Source organism: Podarcis filfolensis (assembly GCF_964270895.1).
Source record: "Podarcis filfolensis genome assembly, chromosome: 11".
Lineage (NCBI taxonomy): Eukaryota > Metazoa > Chordata > Lepidosauria > Squamata > Lacertidae > Podarcis > Podarcis filfolensis.
Window position 1 is genome coordinate 45413908 of NC_139613.1, and position 23992 is coordinate 45437899.

Genomic DNA, 23992 nt, shown 5'->3' on the forward strand with positions numbered 1-23992 from the left:
GATCCCTTTACTTTTACCTTTACCTTGACAGCTTAGTTATGTTGTGGTTTTCAGGATGCACCCTATTCTTCTGATTGTAGATCATTTTAGCTAATATTACTATTTAGTATTCTATTGTAAAAAATAAAGGTAAAGGACCTCTGAACAGCTAAGAGACTCAAAGGCAACTATGGGGTGCCATGCTCATCTCGCTTCAGGCCAACAGAGCTGGTGTTTGTCCACAGACAGCTTTCCAGATCATGTGGCCAGCATGATTAAACCGCTACTGGTGCATGGAGGACCATGGCATAAGCCAGAGCACACAGAAATGCTATTTACCTTCCTGCCGCAGTGGTACCTATTTATCTACTCGCACTGGTGTGCTTTCGAGCTGCTAGCTCAGCAGGGACAAAGCAATGGGAGCTCACCCTGCCATGGGGATACAAACCGCCAACCTTCTGATCGGGAAGTCCAAGAGGCTCAGTGGTTTAAACTACAGCTCCACCCGTGTCCCCAGTAAACAAGCACACAGTCACTGATAGGTCCACCCACCAATGTGAGACTCAAAGCAATGAAGATGATGCCTCCCCAGCTGTTGCCATTGGCTGTGGGTTTCTTGTGATGTCACACAAGCACTTGGCAACTGAGTGGATATAAAGGCAGGCCAAGGGAAAAACCCGTTTCTATTTCCAAGAGGACACACTTGGCAATGGATGTGACATTCAGCACTGCCCAGGTTTCTTCCACTTGGAGGAGGCAAAGTGCCAAATGGAAGGAGGCAATCCTCAGGCAGTGGGATCTTTGGGAGCGATAATAAGGTAAGTTTGCTTGCTTGAAGGCTGCTGATATCCATGGTTGGAAGCTGGCGGATGTCTCATGATGGACCTAACAGTAACTTCTGGCACAATGGGACACCATGACGGAAAACAGAGCACATGGAAACACCATTTCCCTTTCCGCTGCAGAGGTATCCATTTACTTGCACTGGCATACTTTCGAACGGCTAGGTTGGCAGGAGCTGGGACAGAGCAACGGGCGCTCACCCCATCACTGGGATTCAAACTGCCGACCTTCCGATCGGCAAGCCCAAGAGGCTCAGTGGTTTAGACAACAGCACCAACTGCTCCTATTATTTACCTTTTACCTTTATTCCATTGTAAATTGTTCTAACTCATAAGTGAATAATCATAGAACTATAGAATACCAATGTGAGGGGGTTCACTGAGTCAAAGCGGAGATACAGTAGCAAATCCCAGATTTATTTTCAGTCCCCTTCCTAATTATCCCTAGTACAAAATTTGCCCTTTTCGTAACATTGGTTCAATGTTTTCTTTGAGGAATCTGTCACTATCCCAAGGTCTCTTTCCTGCCCAGTTCCAGCCCCATCAGTGCAGATGTCATGTTAAAATTCTCCATGTGTACTATTTTGCATTTACTTACACTGAACTGTAGTTGCTGTTTTAAAGCATCGTCACACCATTTGGAGAGATTCTTTTGGAGCTTCTCAGATTAACTTTTTCATTTTTATCACCCTGAATATTTGGCTGTCATCAGCAAACCTGACCACCTCACTGCTCGCCCCCGATTGCTACTTACAGTAGGTGCACTCTATAATCTCACATCCTCGTGACTGTAATGAGGAAAACCATATTAATATTAGCTCTGTAATTCACCCTGTCTGAAGTGCAGGTTTCTGAAAGGATTTCTACTGCATTGAGTTAGATTACCCACCCCCACCCCTTTTCCTTTGCTTATGCTACCCTGGGCAGCTAGGGAAAGGGAAAGGGAAAGGTAAAGGGACCCCTGACAATTAAGTCCAGCCACGAACAACTCTGGGGTTGCGGTGCTCATCTCACTTTACAGGCCAAGGGAGCCAGCGTTTGTTCGCAGACAGCTTCCAGGTCATGTGGCCAGCATGACTGAGCCACTTCTGGCAAAACCAGAGCAGTGCATGGAAACACCGTTTTCCTTCCCACCGGAGTGATACCTATTCATCTACTTGTACTGTGTGCTTTCTAACTGCTAGGTTGGCAGGAGCTGGGACCAAACAACGGGAGCTCACACCGTTGTGGAGATTCGAACCGCCAACCTTTCAATCGGCAAACCCAAGCAGCACAGTGTTTTGATCCACAGCGCCACCCGCATCCCTACTCTGGGCAGCTAGTAAACACCAAAGCTAAGATCACATAAAGGAAACATGCTATATTTTGGTTACAAAAAGAATTGCCATTTGGTTTTCTATGCAATATTCCTTAACTGTAAGATTGAATGGGCAAAGAAAGGATCAGAGATGATGAGAGCAGATGATTATTAAAACTGCCCTGTAGAATCAACATTTACAGAGTAGCGATAAAAATAATAATAAAGGAGAAGACATTTTCTTCCAGGTTATTTGGTTCAACATGATGGTGCTATATGCATAGAATGTACCCAAAACAATTCCCGCACAAGCCCCATTAATCTAAATATCAATGGAAAGGTATCTCTGAGCTTGCACAGGAGATGCTCATGGCAGATTGAGTTGCACATCATCAAACAACTTCTACTTTAGCTCATTATCTGCTGGATATGTGTCTTGTGTTTGTTTTATGAACTCCTCTCCATCCAGCAGGGTACACAAAGAATAAGCTGGCGAGCCACAGAGAAACAGTGTCATGAAATGTCTTGTCGTCTTTTGAGTGTGTGTGTCTTACTGAAATTTCTACCCAACTCCCCAGTCCTGAATGCTGAACAATACATTACTTTTACAGTGTTCAAATGCAATTCTGGCTATATTTCTATTTAGAGCGATATTAAGGAATTTCCATTTAAATGTTAATTTTTACATTATTTTCCACTTTCTATAAATGCCTTGGTGACTTGGGGCAGTGCTTGGAAGGTTTATTTTTAAAACAGAACTTATTCAGGTTCATCTCATACCAAAAGGAACTAGTTCCAATTAAATTTTGTACTTTTGCTAAATGAACTAGTTCAGCCCAAGTTCATCCAAAGGAACTTTTTTCATTCATAAAAAGTTCATCATGTTACAAACTGCTGTGCTGAAGTAAATCAGCGGGCTCACACACAAGTAATAAGATGTCTAAAAGACAGGATGTCATCAAGTGAAGCGTTCCCCATAATTGCATTTTTACTAGAAATGGCTTGCCCTGTTTATTTTCTGCCTGCCACATAGCTCTTAAAGGCACAAGGTGTCATTGACTTTAGTCCTGTCCCTCTGGTTCTCTCTGAAAACTGTTCCGATGGAAGAAAGCAAATCTCTTCAACAGGGAAGATGCAGGGAATGTCTCATTCTAACCCTCTGATAGCTTAGCAGCAGTGATTAAGTGGCTAAACATCCTTAGTAAAAGCAGCACCTCTGCAGCTGAACAATGAGCCATAGATTGTTGTTTCTGTGTTTCGTTTTCAAACTTTATAGATGCCTGATTGACTTACATTTGAACTTAATTCACCTTTAGTTCACCCAATGATTACTGGAACTACTTCCACACCTACTAGCGAACTAGTTCAGTGAAGTTCATTTAGCTAAATTAGTTCATTCCAAGCATTGGCTTAGGGTAAACTTAGAGCGCTGGTCCCCATTTGAACTCTGTCATCCAGCTGGGTCCTATTTATTCCAGATCAGTCAAAGGGGAGGGATCACAGCTCAGTGGCAGAACAGGCATTTTGTATGCAGTAAGGCCCAGGTTTTTTTTCTGTGCCATCTCCAGTTAAAATGATTAGGGGTTGTATCAGGGGATCAACAGAAGTAGAGTTTCCAGATCAAGGGAAGTAACAGTACCATTTTATTCTGCCTTGTTCTGACCACACCTGGAACACAATGTCTAATTCTGGCCACCAGAATTTAGGAAGGAGGGCAACAAAAATGATCAAGGCTCTAGAAGCCAAGCTTTATGAGGAACAGTTGAATGAGCTGGGTATTTTTAGCCTGGATAAGAGGAGACTGAGGGGAGATATGATAGCCATGTTCAAATATCTCAAAAGCTATCACATGGAAGATGGAGCAAGCTTGTTTTCTCCTGCTCTGGAGGGTAGGACTCAAACCAATTCCAACTAAATGTATGAGAAAACATTCTGACAATAAAAACTGTTTGACAGTGGAACAGTCTCCCTCAGGAGGTTGTGGTCCCTCCTTCCTTGGAGGTTTTTAAGAAGATGTTGGATGGCCATCTCTCATGGATGCTTTAGCTGAGATTCCTGCACTGCAGGAGGCTGGACTAGAGAACCCATGGGGTCCCTTCCAACTCTACAATTCTACAGTTCTATGATGGGAAAGACCTTTGCCAATGATCCTGGAGAGCTGCAACCTATCAGTGCAGATGATTCTAGGCCAGATGAACAAATAGTGTGACCTGGTAAAAGCCAACTTTCTATTGTCCCATGACAATACAACCACCCAAGCCCTTAGTTTCCATTTTCAATGTTCCTGACTGTGGCGTTCGTACGGAGCCCCCGGTCATCTCACGGACTATTGACCCGTACACCACTAATCTGCTGCCACCAACCAGGTCCTCCCCGGTAAATCACTTAGTCTCAGTCAGGTTCTTCAGTTAACAAAGAAGAGTGTAGTTTATTGCAAACACAAATAAACTTGAACTGCATTCAAAACATTATTGTTTCCCTTCTTAGTCTTATTTTATTCTGTCCCTAACTCTTCTACCTCCCCTCATATAAGAACCAACTGCACTAACTGTCTCTCTAATTCCAACTGTCTGCCAACTGCTTTCCCAACTGCCTTTTCCCAACCAACCAACCAACTACCAACCCAAACCTTGGGCTAAGCCCTTTTATAAACAGGTAGGCTCCGCCTCTGGCATTTCTATTGGTCTACCTATTAACTCTTTCTCTCTCCCTGTACAGACATTTTAAAAAGAATGGGCAAACGCCACACTGACCTCCCCCCTTGTACACTTACATCAATTCAGGTCTTCCCTGGGAAGGTATAATCCATAACTCTAATTGACCATCAGTTGAAGTTGCTGTGGCTTATCACACTGCTACTGTTCTCACCTGGAAAGGGGCATCTCCTTCCAACCCTGTGTCCAACCTTGATGTTCCCAATCCTACTCAAAGCCAGCATTTGGTGCCAATTGAATTCTGAGTGCCCCTGATAAGTAATATGAAATCGAAATATGGAATAGACAGGAGGTTGGGTCTTTAGTGTTAAGACCAATATATGTTTTATTGTTTGTTAAGAAAATTATGTGTCTATGGTTATTCCTGTGTGTAATTTGGTATTTGTGTTTTTTTCTTTTTTCTTGCTATATCAATAAAAAAATTAAAAAAATTAAAATTAAAAAAAAAAAGAATTCTGAGTGCCCCTGGCTCTTCTATCAGAACTGTTTTGCACATACCTGTAGCAACTGTACTGGCCGTAGGAAGGGACACAAACCTCAGAAAGTGGTGTCAGTCATCAGTTTCTGAAACTTTAGCAAAATGTCATTAAAACAGCATGCTCTTTTATAAAGTAAGAACTGAAACATCGAAATGAGGTTGATAAAACTCAGAAGCATTCTACCTAATCCTGAAGGCCTGTTTATGACTGAAATGAAATGTATTACAGATTCCCCTCTCCTCTCTCCGTGGGAAAAATGCATTCAAGTATGTTCTTCTAAAAGTCTACCCATTTTGGGGAGACACAGCCCTCACTTTTGGAAGGCGAAAACTGCTTTGGAGAGAAGAAAGGAGGTGGGGAGCTTCCATTTTCTTCTAATCTCTATGAAGTGAAAATCTGTTACTTATTTGATTAGCTCCTGTTCAATGAACTGAACCCAGTGTTCAAAGAAATACATTTCTGAAAATGGCAGAGCAACTACATTTGGTTATAAAATATGCACAGGCTACAGAAACATTGGAATGATTGCACACTTCAATTCATTAGAATGGCTGCAACTTCTCAGCTTTGCCCCATCGACTCACTGAGGTGAATGGTAACATTACAGGATCCCATTTTGAAACCAGACGTGTGGAAACCCGCAAGAAGTGTGTTTTCAAGGTTAGGGAAGAGAAAGTTATATGCATTTTTCTCCAGTTTTGACTGTGTGTCACAGTGTTCCAGTAAATCATCTTTGCTGCTGCATTACACAGAACTAGCTTTTTTTCTGCAACTGCTAGTATAAATTCAAAGACTTTACAGCTCTGTGTTTGTGATTACTGAGGATACAAATGAATGGAGAGGGATGGTGATCTCAGCCACGGATCTGAGTTCTTGACCCATACGCATTCACATTCCCATTTGCACTGAGGTATACACATGAATGTTTATAGCACTCCCTATCTGTAATTTAAATGGGACGCGGGTGGTGCTGTGGGTTAAACCACAGAGCCTAGGGCTTGCCGATCAGAAGGTCGGTGGTGAGGAGCAATTATTTTACATCTACTGACAATTCTCGCCCCCCCCATTAGTAATCCAAAAACTGAGCCCCACATGCCATCCATAAGCCCAAACTCTACCAACGCTGGGTGAATTAAAGACAATCCTTTTATAAAAATGGAAACCTATGAACAATACTGAACACATTACTAGGGTTTTCTGCTAGATTCCCAGAATTCAAATTACCGTATAGTTCTGGTGAGACTTCTTTGGTTGCATACTTGTTTTGTGGGAGCATCAATAAAGGTTTTACCACTTCATATTTCCTGTGTGTGATGCAGGTTTTAATATCTTCCACTGAAGAATTACAGTTACATATAAACTGTTGATTCTTTAGGGGGTATAAAAAGCCCCGAATTGTTCATCCTCAGGACTGCATATATGCTCCAGACAAATTAACTCATTTCCTGGAGTATTTTAACATTCCCTTCATGAGTTTTTAATTTTCTCACTTAAGTATGGAGAAAAATGCAATTGGCTGCAACATAGAGAGGGGGAAGATGGTATTCAGTTTCCTTCTCTACACAAAGGGAGGGGGAAAACACCTATGTAATTGATCTTAATAAAAACAATGATAATCTAGTAGCTCTGGGTTACTTTAACATTTAAGTAATATGAGATATCAAGGTATGATTACATGTCTTGTTTGTTTTAAAGTGACTCGTAGTCATTGATAATCTTATTCTCCATGAATTTGCCCAATCCTCTTCACAGGACTGACCCACTCACGAGGCGGACTGAAGCAGCCACATCAGGCAGCAGAATTCCATGGGGCAGCACCGCCACATTTGCCCCATCCCTGCCACTGGGGTTGCACCATGGCAGCGGCTTTCAGCAAAATCTTGCAAGATCTCATTGAAAGCCACTACAGCCTCATGACCCTAGTGAGTGAGGCTTCAGTGGGGGTGGGGTGGGAGGGAGGCAGCAACACCTTCCTGTTTCACCTCTTGGCAGTGCTGGATTTATGTAGGCTGAAGCTAATGTCTCTAAATCTAGGGGGCCTCACCAGCCTGCCCCCTCCCCAGCAGGCAACCTCCCCTCTCCCAAAATTGCAAACCCAAGACTTCATGAGACTCAGGGCTAGCCAGTGGGGCCCAATATGAAGCAGTGGGGCACAACTTGATTTTTTTTTTTTTTTGCAACGCCCCAGTTCACAGCCAAAGTCTGCAAAACCTTATAAATAAAATGCATCTAGATTGCCCTGGTGCGGGGGGGCCCCTTAGGAACAGCACACGGGGCCTAATTTGGCCAAATTGCTCCAATTGCCTTAAGGTCAGCCTTGATGAGACTGTGCAGGGGTTGGACTGACAAACCCTGCACCTTCTATGGTTTCACTATTCAGAGTACAGACTCAAGGACTTGTAATGGAAATAAAGAGGGGGGCACTTATTGGAAATCATTTTTGTCACCACCACCCCCCCGCAAACGGCCTGAGACGATGAACCCAGCCACCTTTTATTCACAGTCACATAAGCACTACACTACAGCATGGCCATAAACCTATACGTTCAACCACTGAAATATATACCCAACATGTAGCAATGGAGATTTATGTTACTGCTTTATGAATGAACGTTGTGTTTTATGACTAGACTCTGTATTTTGTGAATTACCTAAGAGCCACCAATAGGGAGCTCTAGAATCTGACAGCTAACCAATTGGGTACTACCAAACAGCGACCCCTAAAGCTGAAAGCAGGTAACCAGCAGGAAATGCTTCAGCTCAGCCTTTGCACTGTTGACTGAACACCCCCTGCTGTGCAGATAATGGAGAAAACTCATAAATTGTATCCCTTCTGGCATCCTGGCCAACTCTATTACACGGGTGTAAACCCTGGTGCACCAGAAGCCCAGAACAGCAGCAAATAAAATCTGCTCATACATCAGAGACTGATAAGACTTGTCAACCAGCTCTTCCAAAGTCTCCCTAAATTATAAAGCTCCAAAATACAGGCCAAAAGAGAGCACGTTTGGAAAGAGTGAGGCATACAATGGGCACCACCAGTGAAAATGCCCTGCTCCATGTAGCTCCTGCCTTGTCATTTGATAGGCTGCCCACTTGCCCTTCTTCTTGACATCGAATGCTCTATATTGGAGTCTCCAGGTTCAGTACAAAGACCATAAGAAGGGAGAACTAATCAGAGGCAGGTACAGTTGCAAATGGCAACAAAATATCTGTGAAAGGAAGAGGAGCAGGTTTGCTCAAGTGTGTTGCAGGTAGAAATACTGTTTGTAATGAAGTGAGAGCAGTGGTTTACTTGCTCGAATCAATAAATAAGAAAGTTTTGAGAATTTAAATTCTAGATTAAAATTGGTTACTTAATTGAGAAGAGGATTGTAAGAAAAACACTGGGGCCTAATTTGAATAGTAGAGTGCCTGGTATCTGGTGAGCAATCTCAGCCTTTATTTCCGCACTGTGGCTGCAGACCAAATCACCTGTCAGGAGAGTTATGAGATTCAGGTGAGGGACAGATGCCTTGTCAATCCCAGCAGGTATATAAGAGGGAGACCACCCTGGCTACCTCTTGGACAAATCCTTTTGCATATACCCTCTCATTTTGTTAAAAATGATCTTATTCCATCCCATTGATGATTATGCTGGACTTATCTCTGGCATGTACATATCAGGACTGGGTTCACCCTGAGGCATAATTAAAATATATCTGTATTGAGTTTGGTTGTCCAGCCCAGAGTTGTCCAGTCTCTCCTGGGTTGTTCTTTCATACTCCCATCAGTTGCCACCAGAGTTTTTTTCAGCCAGAGCTCACTGGAGCTCAGTTCTGGCACCTCTCAGTGCCACTGTCATTCTAAGAGAGAAAGTGTAAGCTCCATAACTTTTTCTAGAAAAATAGCACTGGCTGCCACTATATAATGGCTGGAGTTCGTGCGAGTGGTGGGCAGTTGTGTGGCCTGTGATGGCTGCTTGATGCTGGTTTCCCAGTTTGCTGTGTGTTAGTGCCAGTCATGTCTAGGAAAACAAATCATATATTACTCCTAGTGTGCAGTGGGGGGGGGGAGCAGCTCATTGTAAGAATTCTGTTCATGGAATATGCAAGACATATAATAGGATTTATCATTGCTATTTTAATAGTATCGGGAAGAGTATTCTGAGTCCCACCACCTTCTGAGGTAAGGTGGGTTGTGACTGAAGACAGACCATTTTAGTTTTGGAAAGTTCTGGAATTTGTTCCTCAAGGAAGTTGCCATCCCTGTTTTCTTAATTTGCCCATGCTTTGGAGTATTTTAAAGCCCATTTATACTGACATTTTATACTATTGTGGTCTGATTTGTAGCAGGTGGGTTGTTTCTTTAAAAGTATGTTATTCTATTTTAATTTTCTGAAAACACTTGGGCTATGCACACACCATTTAAAGCACATTAAAAGCACACTCATCACATAGTAGTTCACCATCACATAGTACCCCTTAACAAACTACCGTTCCTGTGATTCTTTTAAAATTTAAATTAACAGTCTTTGTCACATACAAAAAGCCAGCACATTGTAATGAAGAATTCTCAGTACTTCAGTGCTATCATGGTAAACAAGTCCTTTACACCATGTTCTTGAAACAGTTGTGCCTGAAGATCAGCCTGCAATGCTGTCAGACACAGTGCAATACTAATGAAATGTCCTGTTCAGAGATGTTGTGCTGCCGTTGAACTGCTCCATTCTAAGCACATATTTGCTGGTGCAGCAAATCTTGGGAGACTAATGCACTCAGTAAATTCTGCATACAAAGGAACCCTTGTCCTTGATAGCATTGCATTGTAGCTGTACTACCAATTTGAAAGGAGCAAGGCCCTGCCACAAAATAAATGGCCTAAGGCAGGGGAAAAAACCCATGTATTTCATAATTGTTGTTTTATGGATGTGAGGAGATATCAAAAACCTGGAGAGACAGGGAATGGAATGAAAGTGGCTGGAACCCTATTCAATGTGTCAATATGAATGAAAGTTGTTAAAATTGCAGCTGCGATATAAGGGACTGTGGGTTAAACCACAGAGCCTAGGACTTGCCAATCAGAAGGTCGGCGGTTCGAATCCCCATGACGGGTGAGCTCCCATTGCTCGGTCCCCGCTCCTGCCAACCTAGCAGTTCAAAAGCACGTCAAAGTGCAAGTTGATAAATAGGTACCGCTTTGGCGGGAAGGTAAACGGCGTTTCCATGTGCTGCTCTGGTTCACCAGAAGCAGCTTAGTCATGCTGGCCACATGACCCAGAAGCTGTACGCCGGCTCCCTTGGCCAATAAAGCGAGATGAGCACTGCAACTGGACCTAATGGTCAGGGGTCCCTTTACCTTTACCTAGACTGGAGCATTATTGGAATTTATAAGACTTTGGAATGCCGGAACAAAGGAAAGCATCAAACCTTTCATTCTAGCACATGGGGGACACCTAAATTGTATAATTTGACATTTCAGTGATCGGTATTATTAATTGTATGATAATTTGGCATTGTTATAATGAGACTGTTATTGGATTGGATTGTTGTAATTGAAAACTAATAAAAATTATTATCAAAGAATGTGGCTGGAACCCTTAAAGGGAGCTTTTCACAATGCAACACTTTGTTGTAGGCCCTACCTGTTTCTCCTTATTATTAAGAAATCAGAAACTCACAGTAGTTGAAAGAGTAACTCTTAATCCTCACCATTCCTCTTTTTCTCCTTCTCTTCCTTCCTGTAATATATTCACCTGCATGTACACATTTACAGACACATACACCTGATAAGATCATTATTCTTCCTCTTTTCCTTCTAGTCTAATCAGATGCAAAAAGGCAAATAGAATGCAAATAATGGAATTAAGCTGACTGCCCTCCTTGAAACGACATTCTGTCACACAAAATGTATACCACTATTGAACAACTCAATGCAGTGCAGAAACCAAGAAAACTCTAATAATTGCATGCAGGTAGAAACAAAATGGGCAGTTTGAACAATCGGAGCTCACCAGAGCATTTACTTGCGAAAAGAAGGGGCATGGTTGAATCGCCAGCTTCAGTTATGCCTTGCAATTTGCAATCTGAAGAATGCATTTTTGAAAAAAGTTGTACTTTAATTGTATATCAGGGGAATGACTGTGGCTCAGAGCGTCTGCTTTGCATGAAGAAGATGCCTGCTTCAGCTGTAGGACTGTAGGAGAGTAGGATTGAGAGACACCACAGTCTAAAATGCCAATGATGAAATGCTTGGGAGAAATTCAATTCAGTCCACATTTAAAGGCATATCTACCTACCCATATTTTTCACTCTATAAGACGCACCAGACCACAAGACGCACCTAGTTTTTGGAGGAGGAAAACAAGAAAAAAAATATTCTGAATCCCAGAAGCCAGAACAGCAAGAGGGATCATTGTGCAGAGAAAGCAACAATCCCTCTTGCTGTTCTGTCTTCTGGGATAGCTGTGCAGCCTGCATTCGCTCCATAACACACACACACACATTCCCCCTCACTTTTCAGGAGGGAAAAAGTGAGTTATAGAGCAAAAAATACAGTAATTCACACTTTCCAAAACAATATGTCAACTAAAACACAGATAACCCTCAAAATTTGCACTTCTCTGAATTTTGCAATGATGATTTCCATTCAAGTAATGTGTTCCAGAGTGCATATAATAGAGCATGTGTAGAAATGCATATAGGGATGAAATAATATACAATGATATGTATTAGAATAAAATGTTTTGCAAAAATGCATCCATTAGAGAAAATTGCATACAAAGTCATGAATATTCATTAAATAAAACAACATAGACATATTCATTCTGTTAGAGAAAATTGCTTGTGAAAATATGAACATTAGATTAGTCACAACTGCATATAAAGTGAGAAACTCCATATATTTGCCCTACAAAACTGATGAATTTTCATAAAGAAATTTCTGTGGAAGTAGGGAGAATTTAAGATTGGGAAAATTAAGACACTGAGAGAACCAAAACTGACAGATAAGTCCGTTTAATGGTGTCCATTTGTCAGAAGGTTGGGAGACCTTCTGGGGGAGAATTTTTGTGGGTGGAGGTGGGGATCTTCAGGGCAGAGGAGAAGAAGCAAAGTCCCATTGCCTGTGGAGAAGTTTGTCTGTGTGGCATTGGATATCACCCAAAGTTTAGGAAAAAATGTTAAACCAAGCTGGGAAAAGTGGCATGAAGAAGCTTATTTATATGTCAGGCTTTGGGGGATCAGCTTCCTTCCCTGTGGCTGTAAATAAGATCAAACGAAAGGAAGTCTTACCAGTTAGAGTCTTTAATAATCACAGTGAGAGACAAAAGACCATGTCTCCCTAGAAATGGCGGTGCTCCCAATTAAGGCTTACTCCCCCCCTCCATCCCTATTAATCTATGTCACTCCTACGTCTTGTAAACTGAGCTTATACCCTCTGCGCTTTTTCCCCTGAGACTTTCTGAGCTCTTCTCAACCTTGGAGAGGGCGGTGGAGGAATGCTGTCCAACGACTGTGAATCTGTTAACCCTCCCTCTCCCAGTGTTTCTTCTTCTTCTAGCTGTTCCCCATCCAGTATTTCCCAGCTTCTGCCTTCTGAAGTATGCCCCTCTGCAAACCACTGTTCCAAATCTACACTATCCTCCTGCTCCTCCTGGGAAGATCCAGGATCGGGGGGGGAGGGGGGGCTCCAACCCTTCTTCTTCAGTGCAGCCCTCCTTAGCACAGTCCCTGACAATATATGAAAGACACTGTAATTAGTACAGGGATAGTGGGAGACAAATATGAGATCAATATCACAGTCCTAAGCACTTTTACTTGCATTCCTTGGGACTTACTCACTGGGGTGCGCGCGTGGGATTGTTGCCTGGATGAATGTGTCAAGGCTGCTGATCTGAATGCATTTGTTTTCAATCCAGAAAGAAGCACAGCCTACACAGATATATGATTATTTGAACTGGAAACTCTCAATTGCCCCATAGACATCTGTAAATTGGTTTGTAGCCCAGTCTTTCTTACTACTGGAATATTTTACTGTTTTTAAAGAAATTAAACCGCAGCATGTTAATCCCCCCAAGACCCTTTATAAATGCACCATGGGAAAATGTTCATTTCCATTATATTTCTGCAAGGGTAAAAAGTTAAGAATATCAATTTACTAATAATTGGGAATATTAGCTTGCATACTGATTTTCTCTGTGGACTCTAAATCCTTAGGGAACAATATATTCTGGAAAAAATAATTGCTTTGAGTTGCCACCACAAATTAATTTGATCCCATTCAGCGTAAAATATTGTAACGAGCTGCACAAGTTGCAGCCAAGTTTTCAGATTTATATACCTTGAAAGGTGGTGTAATGGATTGAGCGCAATAAGTCTGATATAGTTACCTCAGAGAGAAAAAGAAGTAGAGCATAAACAATTACCTTGTGTTCAGCTTTAAACATCCTGACACTACATATAATTCAAAGAGCAATGGATACCAGCAGGCTGAAGAAAAGGAGAGGGCAAGCTTATCTCATCTTTGGTAAAAGGGGCTTGAGATGTATACAAGTATTTAGAATAGGTTAGTTTCCGGCAGACTTGAGTAAAGGTAAAGGGACCCCTGACCGTTACGTCCAGTCGCAGACGACTCTGGGGTTGTATGCTCATCTAGCTCTATAGGCTGAGGGAGCCGGCGTTTGTCCACAGACAGTTTCCGGGTCATGTGGCCAGCATGAGTAAGCCGCTTCTGGTGAACCAGAACCGTTTACCTTCCTGCCGGAGCAGTACCTATTTTTCTACTTGCACTTGACATGTTTTTGAACTGCTAGGTGGGCAGAAGCTGGGACAGAGCAAGGGGCTCTCACCCCATCGCTGGGATTCAAACCTCCAACCTTCCAATTGGCAAGCCCAAGAGGCTCAATGGTTTAGACCACAGTGCTACCCGTATTCCTTATCTCCTACAATACTGTCTTAAATATTTTATAGTACATTACATTGATTATTGCTTTCATTTTGTGGATCAATGGTCTCATTAGATAGGAAAATTCGTGTTAAATTACTGCTTTAGGGGTTGTTTTAAAAGTCTGGAACAGATTAATCTGTTTTGCATCACTTTCTATGGGAAAGCGCACCTTGTTTTGGAACGCTTTGCTTTTGGAATGGACTTCCGGAACAGATTAAGTTTGAGAACCAAGGTACCACTGTATCTGAATCCCTTGTCTTCTGCCATTACTCTGGCTCTGGCTCACGTGACTTCACATTCCACCACCTCCAGGGTGAATTGTGAACCTCATAAATTTCCACCAGGGTGGATTCTCGATCTAATTTGTCTTCTCCTTTGTTTCCACATAAATTCTACCCCATAAATTAGATCTTGACTCATTTCACAGAAAGCAAACTATGAAAGCTTCTTGTGTTTAACCTCCGGGGGCTGGCTTATGAGCAAGCATGTTAACAAGCTCTTCAACAGCAAAATGGAGGTCCTCAGGCAAGGCAAGGATTTTGAGATAAATTTAAGTGGCTTCTTCTTGTCAGAGCATTACATGATGCTTACAGTTCTAAGGTTGCTTATTTGTTAGTGTTCATTTAAACCACTGGATCTCATCTGAGAATTTTCTTCCCCCCTGTTTTAGTGCTGTCCAGTGTGAAAGAGATATGATTTCTGCAAGGCCAATCCAAGTACAGAGTGAGATTGTGATAATGTTCGATGCTTCCATTTAAATCAGAAGTGGGAAATCCATTGTCACAGTTCAAGGACACATTGCAAAAATGTTTGATGAGGACATGGAAAAGGCCAGGGATGGATGTGAACTGCGAAGGATGCATATTCTCAGGAGAGTCCTGCAAGTCAAATAGCAGATCTTCCAAGTGCCCCTATTTTCCAGGGACAACCCGGATTTATAGAAGCCGTCCCTGTTTCTGATTTGATCCCAGAATGTCCCACTTTTCCTTAGGACGTCCCTATTTTGATTGGAGAAATGTTGGAGGCTATGGGGTTATGCGACCTCCAAGCCAAGGAAATAACTAACTATACAACCTTTAGAAGACATCTGAAGGCAGCCTTGTACAGCGAAGTTTTTAATGTTTGATGCTTTATCATGTTTTTAATATTCTGTTGGGAACTGCTCAGAGTGGCTGGGGCAACCCAGTCAGATGGGTGGGGTATAAAATTTTTTTTAAAAAAAGTTGTACCTTGGTTCTCAAACGCCTTGGTACTCATATGTTTTGGCTTCCGATTGAGTGCAGAAAGCTCCTGCAGCCAATCGGAAGCTGTGTTTTCGAATGTTTTCGGAAGTTGAACGGACTTCTGGAATGAATTATCTTTGAGAACCAAGGTACAACTGCAGTAAATTAAATAAATTAAATAAAATTATTATCGCTGTTGTTAGTATTCTTAATAGTAGTATATAGGGCATCCCTGTTGTTATCAAAGAAATGTTGGAGGGTATGAGTCTAGAAGATCAGATTCAGCCCCTGGGCTTGAGGTAGCCTGTTACTGCTTAAGTTCCCCCACACCCCATGATTTCTCCTGTTCCTGTATCACCAATTATCTTTCATAGAAATGACCATTTTGACAGACCCTTGGCTACCTTTAAAAATAAATAAATCGTCCATTCAGTGATTAATTCCAATTTTTTAAAAAACCTGCTCAAGATTTTGGGGCTTGTGCAACTGGAAGTCCTGATCCATTCTATCAGTTGTGAGCAGTATTGCCCAGTGTGACAGTTTGTCTTTCAAACTGGGGAGGCTGGCAGGGCTGGTGGCAGGGATGTGACGGGCAGGCAGCTGCTACGTTGCAAGTCCATTTCCTTCCACCTTTATCACACAAGGGGGGAAATGACTAAATAGGGTTAATGACAGAGGGCAATGGATTATTCTGAATGAAATTCTCATTTCATCACTTTCTGCAAGCATTTAGGAATAATGATCTATAATGGAATGTGCTGTGATTAGAATCTTTTTCCTGATGTCTGGTATATGCTGATATAGAAAACCATGTAAGCAGCACACATTTTCATATTTTTATTTTATTAAGGTGATTTCAGTTAAAAGAAATAAAGCGATACGGGGTGGGGGGAGAAGGAAAAGTGAGAGGGAGGAAAAACAACAACAAATATATACATAAAAGCGAAAGTATCCAAAAAAGAAAAGAAAAGAGTAAATAGCACACATATGCTCTTTGTTAGATATTTGCATTCAGGATGCAAAGAGGTATAAATGAATGGATGATTTTTATTGATAAGCTGCCAGGGCCATTGAAATTTCAACAAACACCATAAAAGAGCAGCTGCGTGTCAGGCAAAGGTTAGATGAGTACACATAGAAATCATTTTTATAAACAAACAAACAAATGCAAGCAATCGTCTTATTTTCACTACTCGCCTTGAGAGGAAAGGCAGCAAATTATATTTCAACACCAGGAAGTGCTATACGAATATTTTCTATTGCTGTTGTTAGTATATCTGTAGTATATATCTATTGCTGTTGTTAGTATACCTGTATATCATTCCTAAATGCCCATCTGGAGAGATCATAGCTGTCAAGCGTCCCTTATTTGGAGGGACAGTCCCTTATTCCAGCACCATGTCCCGCTGCTGTCCCTTATTGATGATGTCCCTTAAATGTCTCTTAAATGATGTCCCTTAAATTTCAAAGGAAGCAGCTCCTCTCCCTCCCTCCCTGCCGGCCAGGGAGGAGGGAGGCTCCAACTGTGTTGCTTGGCTGTGTTGCTCACCCAATAAGAAGTCTAAGAACGACTGGGGGGTGGAGCTTGCATGCCTTGTGCTGATCAAATCAGTTGCGTTGCCTGGGGACTCGCCTTTGCTCCGCGCTTCCCAGTGGAGAGGTGACGGTGGTTTTCATTGAGGCTTCGTTTGGCTGCTGGCTGGGCTTTCTGCCTTTGGCTCAGAGGGGCTCAGAAGTTGAACATACCTGTGTTGAGTGCTCGGATCGGAATCGGATGGATACGTCATCGACTGCCCACTCACCCTTGCCGGCGAAAAGGTCTGTCTGGAGCGAGGGCACATGGTAGGGGAAAAGGAAAGGAGATCTCGTGGGAGGGGGGGGCTTTTGAATTTGTTTTCGAGGCTCCTTCAATTGACTTATGGGGGAAAAGAAAGGAGCTGGTTGACTAAAATGGTGGGTGACTGGCGATCTCGTGGCGAGGGGGGAGGCTGTGTGTGTGTGGCTAGTTAATGCAAGCTGAGGGGGTTTTTGAATGCTGGATGCCATTTTGTTGCACGTGCTGCTGCAAAGCCAGGCCGGGGAGCCATCTTAAGTTGAGGCTGCATAGGCCTTGTGGTTCATGTGATTCAGATTCTATTCAGTTGAACCTCTGGTTACAAAGTTGGTTGGACAGTGTTCTTGAAGCTACCAGCATGAGTTTGACCATGCAAATCGAGCTCAAGGCTAGGAACTGGGGATACTGGAAGCTATTGTGTGTGCCTTTGGAGCTGTGTATTTTCTCTCTGCTTAACTCCTAGACTTCCTTCAGCTTTCCCTATGCTCTATTTATGTCCTTTTCTGATTATCTTCTCCAGAAATGGCCTCCTGTTTCTCTCAAACAGGGGGTGGGATATTACTTGCCATTTGAAATGGCCTGAGCAGGTTTGTTTTGTATTGTGGATTGAGGAGGAGTTTGGAGTTTGGATTTGATATCCCGCTTTATCACCACCCTAAGGAGTCTCAAAGCAGCTAACCATCTCCTTTCCCTTCCTCCCCCACAACAAACACTCTGTGAAGTGAGTGGGGCTGAGAGATTTCAGAGAAGTGTGACTAGCCCAAGGTCACCCAGCAGCTGCATGTGGAGGAGCGGAGACGTGAACCCGGTTCACCAGATTACGAGTCCACTGCTCTTAACCACTACACCACACTGGCTCATCCTGATGAGGTATCCTGATGATATGAACCAGGGCTTTTTTTCAGCCAGAACTCAGTTCCGACACCTCTCAGGTGGGCGCCATTGCCATTCTAAGAGAACAAGGGAGGCATTCATGGTGAGTTCCTGCACCTCTTTTTCTAGAAAAATAGCAGTGCTACGAACCCTCTACTCTTACTTTCTGAGTCAGAAATTAAGAAAATGAAAGTGAGGATATTTTCAGGCAACAGCAAGGCTAAGGGAAATCTTCTAAACTCTTCTTTTGCTCACGCCTAGGGAAACCTAGGTGTCTTAATAGCTGAACATAGCTAGCATCAGGCTCTAAATAACATTAAACACAAGAAAAATCATTTCGATATTTTAAGGAACCTACAAACACCCTAGCATGATATATATCTATACTCCCTAAAGCAGTAAGATGCTACCAAAACATATTGACATTATTCAGTTTGCAGTTTTCAAAGTGAATTACACATGAAACAATAACATACATTTATGTAGATAAATATCAGATCTCATGGGGTTTATCTAGTAATACTCCATAATGTTGCCAGGCATGCCTAAGAGAGCCAGGAAAATATATATATGAAGGAAACCCACAGAGAATATCATACTACTGATAATGCCTAATGATTCTTAGAATTTAACCTGATTTTGTTGTTGTTCAGTCTAGTTTCAGAAACACTTGTTGACTATGGAGACTCTGTTGAAGTCATTTTTATGCATATACCGTTGCTAGAGGAGAATGAAGCTGACTTTTTCGTGACTCACATTATACCTAATTTCAAACAGCTGGTAGCAAATGCTTCTGTTTTATTCAACAAATGCCTTAAAAATTACTCATCTCTTACAGCTCCTCCAAGGCCAATCAATACATTGTTCATAAACATCCCAGTCCCCAAAAGGACATACCATCGCTTCCACTGATGCACGCACAGAAGACTTCTTCAAGCAAAACTCAGACCTGTCTGGGTAGCTGACAAAGTCAAATAGTTCCCAGGGGAAGCCTATGCATTGATCCCTTCTAAACCCTTCTAAGTATTATAAAACAGACATTAATCCACACGGCTTCTTTTTGGGATGGCAATTATAATCTTCTGTATATGTATAGATTCAAGTTAGGTAACCTTGCTCTGGAATCCAGGCAACCGAATTGAATACGGTCTAAATGGAGCCAAAGAAAATATAGTCCTGTGAGGGCATTATCCTCTTTCACAATTATTAACATTGTACAAGTGGCAGAGGAGAGCTTCCTGACCCATAGGAGCCAACCCCTAGCGGCTGAGGTCCCTTTGCCCACCTCTCCAAAGCTGATGGGTATTGCCATTCAAAGTGTGTGTGTGTGTGTGTGTGTGTGTGTGTATGTGCCGCATTATGTGATCAATTTTGGAGGGTGTGGTTTACCTGCCCCCCAATATTTTATTCAAGTTGACTCCCCTGCCCTGAACCCACAATTACATCTCATCCATTTCCCACCCCAGCAACACCCATGCATTGTGTGAATATGGAAATGTGTTCCACTCTCATGCCTAGCCCTTACCTAGTGCCAGATACTGAGTCCTTGTAGGATGAATGAGACATCCCACAAATCAAGGACTTTGAAGATGTTGGGTACCCTGAATCCAATGCTGAGAGCCCTCTGGGTTGATACCTAATGAAGACCCCCTAGAGCCATCTAAGATGGACTGTTTGCTGTCATTGTTTCTGGATAATGTTTTGGACCTACAGTAGATTTGCTTTCTGTGCTTGACCTTGACTTCTTGAGACTGTGCTGCACCTTGAATGCTGTTCTCTTGGACAAGTGCTTTGGGGAAAAGCTTTACCCACCTTGGGCTGAGATCCTACCTCCTGGGGCATTCTTTAGAGAATGACATTTAGATGCCTACCCACACACCTCTGCCCAGTGACATTGAACCCTACATGATCAGGATTCTGCATCTTGCTCTGAATGTATGCATGTGAATAGAAAAGGTTGTCCCCTTCATGTTCCCTTCCCATCACAGCATGGGCAGTTGGGTTGGTTGACTTTAAAAAAATAATAATAATAATTTTTATTTGATTTTACAAGTATAGAATTATAACAATACAACCATATACATCCATATTTAAAGATTCCTTTGAATCTCTGGACTTCCCACCTTCCCCTCCATGGGTCCTATTGTCAGCCTCTTCAACTGCATATTATTAGTCCATATTTTAAGTCACTCCATAGTATTTGCTACATTACAAGTGCTGCTGCAATCCTACTAATGTTTTCATCTGCTTACAGTGGTCTCCAAGATAAATTATAATTTCCCCCCACTCTTTGTTAAGATTTTGGCCTTCTTGGTTCCTGAGCTTTCCGGTCAGTTTTGCCATTTTGGCATAATCCAACAGTTTAATTTGCCATTCTTCTCTGGTAGGGACTTTTGTCTTCTTTCCATTTCTGGGCTAGTAACATCTGTGCGGCTGTCGTCGCATACATAAAAAGCCTTTTCTGTTCCTTTGGAATGTCAGCACCTAAAATTCCTAATAGAAAAGCATGGACAGTTGGGTTGGTTTACAGTGGTGTAGCGGGACCCAACTCTCCTCTTCATGCAACTGAAATTGAATGAGGGGATAATGCCAGGCTGCAACATATGTGTTAGCAAGACTAGTGCTACTATGATCAGATATGCATTCCAATGCATGAGTCAATGAATCTGATTCATAGTTAATATTCTTATGCATCCACATGCTCAGGACTACTGCACGTCACAGAAAATGTTGAAATTTGCATTGTTGTAATTCTGTAACCTAGAAATGTTCCTGGAGGTTAAATATCTAGTGACATTCCCAAGGATAAAAGGAATGTATTCCTTTATGCAACAGCAGCGACCAGAATATTAGTGGCAAAAAAAACAGAAAACAGACAAAATTCCAAAATTATTAGAATGGCAAGCTAAAATTTGTGAATTTGCGGAGATGGCAAAGTTAACAGCATCAGTTAGAGGCTGTTCTAAAGGATTACATGAAAAGAGTTGGCTTCGGAGCCTAAAATTAATATGCAATGGTTTCAAGGGTGCAAGGTTATAGGATGATATTAAAACAGATATGGAACAACAATTACAAACAGCTGTTAATGCAACAAAAAAACCCCAATTGTATGTAAGGAAGATCCCACATGGGTGAAGGGAAGCAACGGGTTTAGGGGGAGGGAGGTGAGGAAATTCACTGAAAAAATGTTAAAGATATATATGGGACCTAAGAGATTAAGGATAAGGAACCAAAAGAAGGAGACAAATATTAAGGAATAGTAAAATAAGGGAATCTGAGAAGAACCAGTACAAACGAAAATATGAGACTCGAGGTTTTGTTATATACTGTTTTGTCTTGGATGGTGAAGTCTTCTGTTGTAAAGATTGTACATAAAATGAATAAAGAAGTATCTTACAAAAAAGAAATGTTGCTGGAGGCTTTGTTGTTACATTCACAAGAGTGCTGCCATAGCATGTGAAACCTGCAGGTTTTCCAAAACTGTGGAAACAGGTCAAAATGGACCCTTTCTAAGGATGTTTAAGCTCCTGTGAAGGCTTGGTTTACCTTAGTGAAGCTGATAAATTTGAAGTGTGTGTGTGTGTAGGAAAACTCCCCCCTCCCCCCCAAAGGTGAATCCAGTTTGAGTAGAGTCCGGATCTCTGCAATTGCCCATTGTTCCTTTCTAGTTTTCAGCCGCCAATGCCCACACATGAAGAAAAGGAGTTTGTGTGTGTGCATTCTGTTCTATTCTTATTCACATTATCTGAAAATCAAACATTCATTGATTGGAACTTATGAACTGTCTTCTGTGATTCATCATTTGGCTCTCCTATTTTTATTTTTTTGTTTTATTCCGTTTCATCCCATTTCACAAAACAGTAGCCAAATATTCTGACATCTGCAATCCATTTGGTGCGCCCAATGCTATTTCCATAAGCTTTAAGGAAGCCTGTGTTCAGTCCCTAAGCTGCAGTCTAGGCACAAAGCCTACAAACCACACATTTGGTGGCCAGCACAGTGACCACACACCCTGGTGTCTGGCCAAAAGGCTGTAGTTCAGATACGAATAGATTCTATTTTCATTCTTCCCATAATCCTGAAAAGAAAGAAAAACAAGGTATGAGTTACAGAATGATATACACTTCCATTTTATTAGTGCTACTAAATAAACCCAGGATGTGTTCTTCAGATGCGCAATTTAGTAGCAGTAATAAAAACTGTGATGTCTTCGGCGAATGTGTATTTTTCAATCTTCTCAGTTTCAAAAATGCTCCCATTCATTACAGAAATATAGCTTCGGGGAGAAGGTGGTATCTTGGATTAGATGTGATAAGTATACCACAGGGGTGCTGGTCACCAGAATTCTAATAGCTGCCTCCGTTATTCTTATTATCATCATTTCTTTACTGTCAATCATGTCTGTGCAAATGATTTCCATCCCTCAGTGGACTTCAGGCATATGAGCAGTATCTGCTTTTTCCAGTTCCCATTCTCAAAGGGCTAGTTAAAGCAGGTAGCCTTGAATGTAGATATCAGAATTCACAACTCAAGCATTTGGTTAGTGCCAAACTCATACGGCTTGAAAAACAATAAGCCCCCAGGGCCTTGTGTGCAGGCAGAATAAACCAGGGATTAATGCATTTCTGGAATTTGCGGATCAATTAATAGGTATTGCAGAGCCTTTCTACTGAGTCAGCATCTCTAGGCTTATAATATCACTTTATAGTAACCTGTGGTTAAACTGTGTATTAAAATATATGGGCCTTAAAGTTTTACAGCATTAAAAATCATGAAACAGAAATGTTCACAATTCCAATGCTGTAGGACGATGTGGCATTTTTTAAACATGTTCTTATTTTAAATCTACATGTGGTATTTAAAAGTATTTCTTTTTCATACAGTTCTATTTTTCTAAAACGCTACCTCCATTTTTACACTGATTTATAGTCAGCAACAGGTTATAAAATTGCCCATGATTTCTGGACAATTCATATAGACTTTACCCCAGGGAGAGCCCCTGCAGTTGTTTTCAGACATGTTGGCCGGGCCTGATAGGAGTTTGAGTCAAACAGCATCTGGGGGGTGGCCACAGGTTCCCCATTCTTTTATGTTTAACCCATTAAGTCTGGCTCTTTATTCCTGCTCCCACATTAGATATGGAACGGTTCAGTCATTTAAATGTGGCTGTGCCAGGCTGCTGTGTTTCACACAAGATAATTCAAGCTGAGGAGCAGAGCCGATGAGCATTCAAAAGTACAACTTGAAGTCACCTGTGGTTTCAAACACAGACATGAATAACCAACAGCCCTGGATTAGCATGTGAAACCTTTCAGGTTCTATTCTAGGCTTTTTGTGTTTAGGGTCAGAAAAGGCCATTTTATAGGCTTTTGTGCTCATGAAAGGAAAATGTGAACTTCGAACGCTCACAATCCCCCCCCCCCAAATCTTTAGTGTTCCTTACTGTCCTCTTTCCATTAACAGTGCCCTCAAATGTCAGCCAAGACCTTGTAATAATGACACAAATTCAGTGGACCCACCGCAGAAAATGCTTACAGGACCAATACGTGACCTGCCTCCTCCCTTAGCTTTCCTGACCTCGTGCGGCATGTCGACTTCTTGGATAGCCCCAATTTGACATGGCTGTCAGCAGAAGCTTATTGGAGAGACATTTGGACTCAGCTTCCAGATGGAATTTCGAGATTTCCTGATCAAGACCATATCTCCCTGACATCTAAAAGAGCAGGTTGTGGGTATTGACCACACAAGAAGCGCATTCCATTGCATGGAATCCCGAACACGCAGGCGCTGTTTGTGATGGCAGCCATATTGCTGTGGTGGCTGCTT

The 23992-nt window shown here is 42.0% G+C and overlaps 1 long non-coding RNA gene across 1 annotated transcript in view; it reads left to right on the top strand.

The window, feature by feature from the left end:
• The first annotated feature begins 4097 nt into the window (after positions 1-4097).
• LOC310745097 overlaps positions 4098-23992 on the top strand; it is a 54900-nt gene continuing 35005 nt past the window's right edge. The window contains exon 1 of the long non-coding RNA XR_014539931.1: positions 4098-4773. This is a non-coding gene — a long non-coding RNA (uncharacterized lncRNA). The remainder of the gene's footprint in view (positions 4774-23992) is intronic.